The sequence below is a fragment of the Oncorhynchus gorbuscha genome, unplaced genomic scaffold (genome assembly GCF_021184085.1).
Source record: "Oncorhynchus gorbuscha isolate QuinsamMale2020 ecotype Even-year unplaced genomic scaffold, OgorEven_v1.0 Un_scaffold_4957, whole genome shotgun sequence".
NCBI lineage: Eukaryota > Metazoa > Chordata > Actinopteri > Salmoniformes > Salmonidae > Oncorhynchus > Oncorhynchus gorbuscha.
The window spans coordinates 17,479-29,291 of record NW_025748872.1 but is presented as its reverse complement, the minus strand read 5'-3'; the positions used below and the strand labels follow the sequence as shown (position 1 = coordinate 29,291).

Below are 11,813 nucleotides of genomic sequence, written 5' to 3'. Positions count from 1 at the left end.
GTCTGTCTGTCTGTCTGTCTGTCTGTCTGTCTGTCTGTCTGTCTGTCTGTCTGTCTGTCTGTCTGTCTGTCTGTCTGTCTGTCTGTCTGTCTGTCTGGCCTGTCTGTCTGTCTGTCTGTCACAATCTGTCATCTGTCGGCATGTGTGTTTGCTGCATGTCTGTAGAGGCCACAGGGTGAAGAGAGAGGAGAGGATGAGAAAAAGAGGAGGTGTACAGCTGTCTTACTACCTCTCCTCCCTCTTGACCACCTCCATCCTTCCATCCCTCCACCCCTCCCTCCCTCCACCACTCTTGACCTCCTGACCTCCCTCACCCTCCACCCTTCCATCCCTACCCTCCTCCCCAACACCTCTCTTGATCTCCTGACCTCCCCTCCCATCCTCTTGACCTTCCTGACCTCCCTCACCTCCACCCCTCCACCTTCTCTAAAACAACTGTTACCCTGTAGTCAGGTTAGATAAACCAACTGTTACCCTGTAATCAGGTTAGATAAAACCAACTGTTACCCTGTAGTCAGGTTGGATAAAACCAACTGTTATCCTGTAATCAGGTTAGATAAACCAACTGTTACCCTGTAGTCAGGTTAGATAAACCAACTGTTACCTGTAATCAGGTTGGATAAACCAACTGTTACCCTGTAGTCAGGTTAGATACACCAACTGTTACCCTGCATGGAGTTCTGTTGAGATTTCTGTACTGGACCCAACTAACACATGACTGCAGTGATGACTGCTCCGAGACGTGACTGTAGTCCTCTATAAACACCCATCGTAGTCTATACAGCCATGTCTCAGGGCAGGAATTGACTGGTCACCAAGTCGGTCTGTTAGCCGTTGCATTAACCAACCCCTCATTTGTTGTCATAGGTACCAGAGAAACAGACCTGGGGATCAGGCTAGGAGTGACTGCCTTAGTCTTGGTTCACACAGAGAGACTGATTGTGATATCTCAGTTGTAGATTAGTATCCCGGTACCCTACTGTCCCCAAGTCGTAGTGTAGTGCAGATGACTTACAGAGCCCTGCTGCCCACCCTGCTCACCCCTCAGACCTCACCTCTCAGACCTCACCCCTCAAACCTCACCCCTCAGACCCCACCCTTCAGGCCCCACCCCTCAGACCTCACCCCTCAGACCTCACCACTCAGGCCTCACCCCTCAGACCTCACCCCTCAGACCTCACCACTCAGACCTCACCCCTCAGGCCTCACCCCTCAGGCCCCACCCCTCAGACCTCACCCCTCAGGCCTCACCCTCAGACCTCACCCCTCAGACTTCACCACTCAGGCCTCACCCCTCAGACCTCACCCCTCAGACCTCACCACTCAGGCCTCACCCTCAGACCTCACCCCTCAGGCCTCACCACTCAGGCCTCACCCCTCAGACCTCACCACTCAGACCTCACCCCTCAGGCCTCACCCCTCAGGCCCCACCCCTCAGACCTCACCCTCAGACCTCACCCCTCAGACCTCACCACTCAGACCTCACCCCTCAGGCCTCACCCCTCAGGCCTCACCCCTCAGGCCTCAGGCCTCACCCCTCAGGCCTCACCCCTCAGGCCTCAGGCCTCACCCCTCAGGCCCCACCCCTCAGGCCCCACCCCTCAGGCCCCACCCCTCGGGCCCCACCCCTCAGGCCCCACCCCTCAGACCTCTGTCTGTTCGTCTGGTTTCTTTAGTGCTATCAGCTAACCCATATTTATAGCCAGGAGGGGCAGCAGGAAGCTGTAATATCCGGGTGCTGCTTGCACATATCAATATCAGACAGACGGTGCTTGAGGTTATTCGTGTGCTTTCCCTCCCAAACTAATGCATAGGTCCAGTAGGCATGATAATAATAGCAATAATATATGCTATTTAGCAGACGCTTTTATCCAAAGTTTTTGATAACAGGAGACAGTGTTTGTTCCAATTAAAACTGTCATTTTTTTACTTAAATTTTTTCTCCTGTGTGGGAATTTTCTTGCTCTATCTCTCCTCTCTCTTGTACTTTGTCTTTCTCTCCCCCATCCATTGGTCTCTCTCTCTCCCTCTCTGTCTCTCCTCTTTCCATCCATCGTGGTCTCTTCTCTTATCCCTCTCTGTCTCTCCCTTCTTCCATCCATCGGTCTTCTCTCTCTCCTCTCTGTCTCTCCCCATCCATTGGTCTCTCTCTCTCTCTCTCCCTCTCTGTCTCTCTCTCCCTCTCTGTCTCTCCCTCTGTCTCTCCCTATCTCCCTCTTCCATCCATCGGTCTCTCTCTATCCCTCTCTGTCTCTCCCTTTCCATCCATCGGTCTCTCTCTATCCCTTCTCTGTCTCTCCCTCTTCCATCCATCGGTCTCTCTCTCTCCCTCTCTGTCTCTCCCCATCCATTGGTCTCTCTCTCTCCTCTCTGTCTCTCCCTCTTTCACTGTGTTTCTCCGTGTCTTGCTTCTGTGCCTGTGTCATGTCATGGCTGAGAGCCGGGAGACGAGAGGAAAGGGTTGGTTGGGTGGAATGTGGTTCAACGGTGAGTTTTTAAATAGCCCCTGCCTGGACCAGCCTGCCTGTATAAGGCCAGAGCCATGACCCCAAATTATCAGCACCCACCATGGTACTGAAAATAAAGACCTTTATCTGGGTCCGCATACAGTTACAAAAAATAGTGAGGGAGAGAGTCATGACGTCACGCAGTAGTGTCAGTGTTAGAACAACCTCATAGTGATACATTGATAGGCTGCTGTGCAGCTTTGCACGTTGGTGAAGTGACCTCATCCTGAAAGAAACAAAGGTAATGTTGTAAACAACATGTCAAATACAGAACATCTTAAACATCTCAGTAGAGTGTTTCCTGTTTCCTGACCATGACCTGGACCATGCAGGAACAACTCCAGGGGCCGTATTTATAAAGTGTCTCAGAGTATGAGTGCAGATCTAGGAACAGGTCCTCCCTGTCCATACAATCTTATTCTGTATAATCTAAGTGGCAAAAACTGATCATAGATCAGCACTCCTACTGTGTGACGCTTTGTGAATAGGGGCCCAGGTCCCAATAAAAGCCCATAAGTACGATGTTGTGCCCTGAGTGTTTCCTGGTCAGGTGCTATGGCCAGGAACCACTCCTGGGCCCATAGCCATGCTCCCAGTCAAATCTCAATACCAGCTTGGGTCACATGTACTAAATTGCACTCACTGTTTGATGTTCCTTTGTGGGAAAGTGTTTACAAAACAATGGCATGAACCAAGAACCAAATCTTGCATGGGCTGGCCAGCTACTGGATAGTTTGTGTCTGGGTCAGTCATGTGACAATGTTCTGGCCAGCTACTGGATAGTTTGTGTCTGGGTCAGTCATGTGACAATGTTCTGGCCAGCTACTAGATAGTTTGTGTCTGGGTCAGTCATGTGACAATGTTCTGCCAGCTACTAGACAGTTTGTGTCTGGGTCAGTCATGTGACTATGTTCTGGCCAGCTACTGGATAGATTGTGTCTGGGTCAGTCATGTGACTATGGTCTGGCCAGCTACTGATAGTTTGTGTCTGGGTCAGTCATGTGACAATGTTCTGGCCAGCTACTGACAGTTTGTGTCTGGGTCAGTCATGACTATGTTCTGGCCAGCTACTGATAGATTGTGTCTGGGTCAGTCATGTGACTATGTTCTGGCCAGCTACTGGATAGTTTGTGTCTGGGTCAGTCATGCGTGTGACAATGTTCTGGCCAGCTACTGGATAATTGTGTCTGGGTCAGTCATGTGACAATGCTCCCAGTAATGATTCGATGTGTTGTGTCTTCCAGTAATGGTCTGATGTGCTGTGTCTCCCAGTAATGGTCTGATGTGTTGTGTCTTCCAGTAGATCTGATGTGTCTCCCAGTAATGATCTGATGTGTTGTGTCTTCCAGTAATGATCTGATGTGTTGTGTCTTCCAGTAATGATCTGATGTGTTGTGTCTCCCAGTAATGATCTGATGTGTTGTGTCTCCCAGTAATGGTCTGATGTGTTGTGTCTTCCAGTAGATCTGATGTGTCTCCCAGTAATGATCTGATGTGTTGTGTCTTCCAGTAATGATCTGATGTGTTGTGTCTCCCAGTAAAGATCTGATGTGTTGTGTCTTCCAGTAATGATCTGATGTGTTGTGTCTTCCAGTAATGATACTGATGTGTTGTGTCTTCCAGTAATGATCTGATGTGTTGTGTCTTCCAGTAATGATCTGATGTGTTGTGTCTTCCAATAATGATCTGATGTGTTGTGTCTTCCAGTAATGATCTGATGTGTTGTGTCTTCCAGTAATGATCTAATGTGTCTTCCAGGATACTGGTGGGGGCTCCCCGGGACAGAGGACTGGGCGTCATGCGGAGACAGCGTACTGGCGCCCTGTACCGCTGTCCAATCACAGGCGAGGAGTTTGACTGCGAGCGCGTGGACATCGATGGAGACGTAAACCTCGACAGGGAGAGCAAGGACAACCAGTGGCTAGGAGTGACAGTCAAGAGCCAGGGGATTGGAGGAAAGGTGGTGGTAAGGAAAACTCCTGGTACTAAGCATGCCTGTCGTGGTAGGGGGCCTGGTCCCAGATCAGTTTGTGTTCCTAGGGTTATTGTCATGGCACCATAGGAGTTGGCAAGACAGCACAACCATATCTGTCCATGTCTGTACAGTAGTGTAGTAGACCAGGCTATGTCTGTACTGTAGTGTAGTAGACCAGGCTATGTCTGTACAGTAGTGTAGTAGACCAGGCTATGTCTGTACAGTAGATAGTAGACCAGACTATGTCTGTACAGTAGTGAGTATACCAGACTATGTCTGTACTGTAGATAGTAGACCAGACTATGTCTGTACTGTAGATAGTAGACCAGACTATGTCTGTACTGTAGATAGTAGACCAGACTATGTCTGTACTGTAGTGTAGTAGACCAGACTATGTCTGTACTGTAGTGTAGTAGACCAGGCTATGTCTGTACTGTAGTGTAGTAGACCAGGCTATGTCTGTACTGTAGATAGTAGACCAGACTATGTCTGTACTGTAGATAGTAGACCAGACTATGTCTGTACTGTAGATAGTAGACCAGACTATGTCTGTACTGTAGTGTAGTAGACCAGACTATGTCTGTACTGTAGATAGTAGACCAGACTATGTCTGTACTGTAGATAGTAGACCAGACTATGTCTGTACTGTAGATAGTAGACCAGACTATGTCTGTACTGTAGATAGTAGACCAGGCTATGTCTGTACTGTAGTGTAGTAGACCAGACTATGTCTGTACTGTAGATAGTAGACCAGACTATATCTGTACTGTAGATAGTAGACCAGACTATGTCTGTACTGTAGTGTAGTAGACCAGACTATGTCTGTACTGTAGATAGTAGACCAGACTATGTCTGTACAGTAGATAGTAGACCAGGGCCCAATACTGAGAATGTACTGCTACTGATCCTGTCCCTCTCCAGACATGCCCACAAACTGATCTGAGACCAGGCTATGTCTGTACTTTCCTACCAAGCAAAAAGGCAGTAACTGCTTATAAAATGGAACTGAGAAAAATTGCTTTTATTTACCTTGGTTAAATAGTAACTTTATCCAGTTACTGCTAACATGACCCCCATTTTCTCCTCAACACAATACAATAGAGGCATGATACTTGTCCACGTGATTAAGGATGTATGTAATGTAGTAAAAATGACATTAACTCCTTTTAGGCCAAATGAGTAGTTACTGTCTTTTTTGGTGCTTGTTATGGCAATGTTGTAGACTGTCTCTTCCAGTGACTGATATGGTTACTACCCCTACCCCTCTCCAGACCTGTGCCCACCTGTATGAGCTGCGTCAGCGTGTGGGCCTGCCGTCTGAGACACGGGACCCCATCGATGCTATGTCCTGAGTGAGGACCTGACAGAGAGGGACGACTTGGACGGAGGGGGAGTGGAAGTTCTGCGAGGGGCGACCCTCTAGGGACACGAACAGTTTGGCTTCTGTCAGCAGGGCCTGTCTGCCGCCTTCACACCAGACAACAATCACTGTGTTCGGCGCTCCAGGAACGAGACAACTGGAAAGGTATGGTGGCATACTTTATTATTATTATTAAGGATTATTATGATTCTTATGATTATTATTATTATGATTATGATGATGATGATTATTGATGATTATTATTATTATTATTATTATGATTATTATTATTATTATTATGATTATGATGATGATTATTATTATTATGATGATGATGATTATTATTATTATTATTATGATTATGATGATGATGATTATTATGATGATGATGATGATTATTATTATTATTATTATTATTATTATTATTATGATGATTATGATGATTATTATTATTATTATTATTATTATGATGATGATGATTATTATGATTATTATTATTATGATTATGATGATGATGATTATTATGATTATTATTATTATGATTATTATGATTATTATGATGATGATGATATTATATGATGATTATTATTATGATGATGATGATTATGATGATGATGATTATTATGATGATTATTATTATTATTATTATTATTATTATTATGATGATGATGATTATTATGATTATGATTATTATGATTATTATTATTATTATTATTATGATTATTATTATTATGATGCTTATTATTATTATTATTACTATTATTAATTAACGTTGTTTTTAAATTATTATTAGTATTATTATTATTAGTATTATTATTATTAGTATTAATTATTATTAGTATTTTTATTATTAGTATTAATTATTAGGATTATTATTACTATTAGTATTATTAGTAGTATTGTTAGTATTATTAGTATTATTATTAGTATTATTATTATTATTATTAGTATTATTATATTAGTAGTAGTATTATTAGTATTATTATTAGTATTATTCGTATTATTGTTATTATTAGTATTATTATTAGTATTATTATATTAGTATTATTATTATTATTATTATTATTATTATTAGTATTATTTGTATTATTCGTATTATTATTAGTATTATTATTATTATTATTATTATTATTATTATTATTAGTATTATTTGTATTATTCGTATTATTATTAGTATTATTATTAGTAGTATTATTATTATTAGTACTATTATTATTATTATTACTAGTATTAGTATTATTAGTATTATTAGTATTATTATTAGTATTATTATTATTATTATTATTATTATTATTAGTATTATTATTATTATTATTATTATTATTAGTATTATTTGTATTATTCGTATTATTATTAGTAGTATTATTATTAGTATTATTATATTAGTATTATTATTAGTATTATTATATTAGTATTATTAATATTATTATTATTATTATTATTATTAGTATTATTTGTATTATTCGTATTAGTATTATTAGTATTATTATTATTAGTATTAATTATTATTATTATTACTAGTATTAATTATTATTATTACTAGTATTAATTATTATTATTATTACTAGTATTAGTATTATTAGTATTATTATTATTAGTATTATTAGTATTATTATTATTAGTATTAATTATTATTATTATTACTATTAGTATTATTGTTATTATTAGTATTATTAGTATTATTATTATTAGTATTAATTATTATTATTATTACTATTAGTATTATTATTTGTATTATTATTGTTAGATCTCAATGAGACAAACCTGTATAAAGAAAGGTTAAATAGTGGGGACTGACACCTGTGCTGAGTAACATGATAGATCACAAAAAAATCTAAGCTTGTTGTCAGAGGTGTTTTCGACCTCAAACGTGGTGAAATAAAAGAAAGAGAAAGCCGCCTCACCAATAGACCCCTGATCACTAAACAGATCAATCAGTATATCATACGATACAGTGATAGACCCCTGATCACTAAACAGATCAATCAGTATATCATACGATACAGTGATAGACCCCTGATCACTAAACAGATCAATCAGTATATCATACGATACAGTGATAGACCCCTGATCACTAAACAGATCAATCAGTATATCATACGATACAGTGATAGACCCCTGATCACTAAACAGATCAATTAGTATATCATACGATCACTAAACAGATGATATCAGACCCACTGATGTCTCATAATGACAGTTCCATCAGTCAGCCCAATAACTAACTGCTGGGAATCAATGACTTTGATCCGTCAGCATGACTACTAAGGCCAATCAGTATATTGGTGGCATTATCTAGCTGAGCTCACGCTCAGGTTAACAGGTCAAGCAGCAGATCGTTATCAATAACCATATTTAAAAAATACCCAAAAGTCATAATTCAGTTTTTCATAAAATTGTATTTCTCTCCTTGTACAAATCATTGATTTATAAAGCTAATCAATAATACTGATTGGCCTTAGTAGTCATACTGATGGATCAAAGTAATTGATTCCCAGCAGTTAGTTATTGGGTTGATCATTATGAGACATCAGTGATCAATATGAGATATGGATCACTGTATCATATGTTATTCAGGCCTTAGGTGGAGTAACGATTACATCATGTGGTACGTGACATCAGCATTGTGTAACACAGGAGATGACTGTGTGTGTGTGTGTGTGTGTGTGTGTGTGTCCTATAACTCTGTTCCTTCCAGGAGAGGTGCGTGTCCAGCTGCTAAACCAGACACTGTGGGATCTTGGTTTCTATGACGACGGGCCTTATGAGGTGGCGGATGAGAAACAGCTGAATGCTCAGCTGATCCCCGTTCCCTACCATAGTTACCTGGGTAGGACCGTCCCTGCCCTCTGCTGCTTCTCTCACAGTGCTGCTAGCCTGCTGTCCTGTCTCACTGGAGTTCACTGAGCACAGAACAGTAAAGGAGAGAGGGCCTGGGAAGATGACAACAACAGAATGACGGCACACTGTACCCAAATAAATACCTAGAGCCCCTCCCTGACCTGTCCATAGAGCCCCTCCCTTGTAGGGCCCCTCCCTGACCTGTCTGTAGGGCCTTCCCTGAGGTGGGCGGATGTCCATAAGCCCCTCCCTGACCTGTCCAATGCCTCCCTGACCTGCTGTAGGGCCCCTCCCTGACCTGTCTGTAGGGCCCTCCCTGACCTGTCTGTAGTTACCTGGGTAGGGCCCCCCCTGACCTGTCCGTAGGGCCCTCCCCCTGACCTGTCTGTAGGGCCCTCCCTGACCTGTCTGTAGGGCCCCTCCCTGACCTGTCTGTAGGGCCTCCCTGCCTGTCCATAGAGCCACCTGTCTGTAGTTCCCTGACCTGTCTGTAGGGCCCCTCCCTGACCTGTCTGTAGGGCCCCTCCTTGACCTGCCTGTAGGGCCCTTCCCTGACCTGTCCGTAGGGCCCCTCCCTGACCTGTCTGTAGGGCCCCTCCCTGACCTGTCTGTAGGGCCCCTCCTACCTGTCCATAGAGCCCCTCCCTGACCTGTCTGTAGGGCCCCTCCCTGACCTGTCCATAGAGCCCCTGACCTGTCTCCCTCCCCTGTCTAGTCCCTGAGTCCCTCCCTGACCTGTCCCTGATCCGTAGGGCCCCCTCCCCCTGACCTGTCCGTAGGGCCTCTCTGACCTGTCCGTAGGCCCTCCCCTGACCTGTCCGTAGGGCCCTCCCTGACCTGTCCGTAGGGCCCCTCCCTGACCTGTCCGTAGGGCCCTCCCTGACCTGTCCATAGGGCCCCTCCCTGACCTGCCTGTAGGGCCCCTCCCTGACCTGCCCGTAGGGCCCCTCCCTGACCTGTCTGTAGGGCCCCTCCCTGACATGTCCATAGAGCCCCTCCCTGACCTGTCCGTAGGGCCCCCTCCTGTCCGTAGGGCCCTCCCCTGACCTGTCCGTAGGGCCCCTCCCTGACCTGTCCGTAGGGCCCCTCCCCTGACCTGTCCGTAGGGCCCTCCCTGACCTGTCCGTCCCCTCCCTGACCTGTCCGTAGGGCCCCTCCCTGACCTGTCCGTAGGGCCCTCCCTGACCTGTCCGTAGGGCCCCTCCCTGACCTGTCCGTAGGGCCCCTCCCTCCCCTGACCTGTCCGTAGGGCCCCTCCCCTGACCTGTCCGTAGGGCCCCTCCCTGACCTGTCCGTAGGGCCCCTCCCCCTGTCCGTACCTCCCTGTCCGTAGGGCCCTCCCTGACCTGTCCGTAGGGCCCCTCCCTGACCTGTCCGTAGGCAGCTCCACTCCACCTCAATATTCTGAATACTTTACCACATGAAGTAGCTGCGCATGAATGGACCAATCATGTGTGAGAGATACGTCAATAGAATAATATGAGTATTATTATCCCACAGTCATCAGGGCCTGTTATAGACTGGTCCCAGATCAGCTTGTCCTTTAGCGAACTACTCTGCTGCCATACAGCACATGTGTGAGAAGTTGGCTGAAAGCACAAACAGATCTAATTCTGGGTCCAGTGTGAGTCAGACTTGTCGTCCATCTGTTGGGTACCAGTGGTTTACCCACAAACCACTGCAATACCAGGAAGAAGAACACACACACACAATCACAGCACATTTCTTTCTCACCTGCACTCCCTCTTTCTCTCTCTTTGTCACCCTGTTCCCCCTCACCACCTCTCCTCCTCTCCTCCACTCCCCCCACCGCCCCCTCTTTCTCCTTCATCTTCCTCTCTCTCGGGCCTCAGGGCTCTTGTTCATGGCTAGTCCTGATGAAGATGCGCTGGTGTACAAAACTCTGGAGCCACGCTCCAACTGGCCCATGTTTGAGGACGTAGCTCAAAATAGCTACTTAGGTTTGTAGCTGGGAGTGAAACACACCGTAGACTTACCTTGACTCTCCTGTCTACCCTTAATTAACACACTGTAGACCTACCCTGACTCTCCTGTCTACCCTTAATTAACACACTGTAGACCTACCCTGATTCTCCTGTCTACCCTTAATTAACACACTGTAGACCTACCCTGACTCTCCTGTCTACCCTTAACACAATGTAGACTTACCTTGACTCTCCTGTCTACCCTTAATTAACACACTGTAGACTTACCCTGACTCTCCCGTCTACCCTTAACACACTGTAGACTTACCTTGACTCTCCTGTCTACCCTTAACACACTGTAGACTTACCTTGACTCTCCTGTCTACCCTTAATTAACACACTGTAGATTTACCCTGACTCTCCTGTCTACCCTTAACACACTGTAGACCTACCCTGACTCTCCTGTCTACCCTTAATTAACACACTGTAGACTTACCTTGACTCTCCTGTCTACCCTTAATTAACACACTGTAGACTTACCTTACCTTGACTCTCCTATCTACCCTTAACACACTGTAGATTTACCCTGACTCTCCCATCTACCCTTAACACACCGTATACCTACCCTGACTCTCCTGTCTACCCTTAACACACTGTAGACCTACCCTGACTCTCCTGTCTACCCTTAACCCCCTGTGTTGGTTTACCCTGACTCTCCCATCTACCCTTAACCCCCTGTGTTGGTTTACCCTGACTCTCCCATCTACCCTTAACCCCCTGTGTTGGTTTACCCTGACTCTCCCATCTACCCTTAACCCCCTGTGTTGGTTTACCCTGACTCTCCCATCTACCCTTAACCCCTGTGTTGGTTTACCCTGACTCTCCCATCTACCCTTAACCCCTGTGTTGGTTTACCCTGACTCTCCCATCTACCCTTAACCCCCTGTGTTGGTTTACCCTAACTCTCCCATCTACCCTTAACCCCCTGTGTTGGTTTACCCTGACTCTCCCATCTACCCTTAACCCCCTGTGTTGGTTTACCCTGACTCTCCCATCTACCCTTAACCCCCTGTGTTGGTTTACCCTGACTCTCCCATCTAACCTTAACCCCCTGTGTTGGTTATGTGCTCACTGCTAGCCCATCTACTGTAGATCCTGTGTATAATCTATGTCAATTTCCTTTGTGTTACAGTCTCTCTGTCTGT

General features: G+C 44.8%; 1 pseudogene; it reads left to right on the top strand.

Annotated features, from left to right (window-relative positions):
- The first annotated feature begins 1,006 nt into the window (after window positions 1-1,006).
- The window catches only part of LOC124028888, a 28,252-nt pseudogene continuing 17,445 nt past the window's right edge, over window positions 1,007-11,813 (top strand).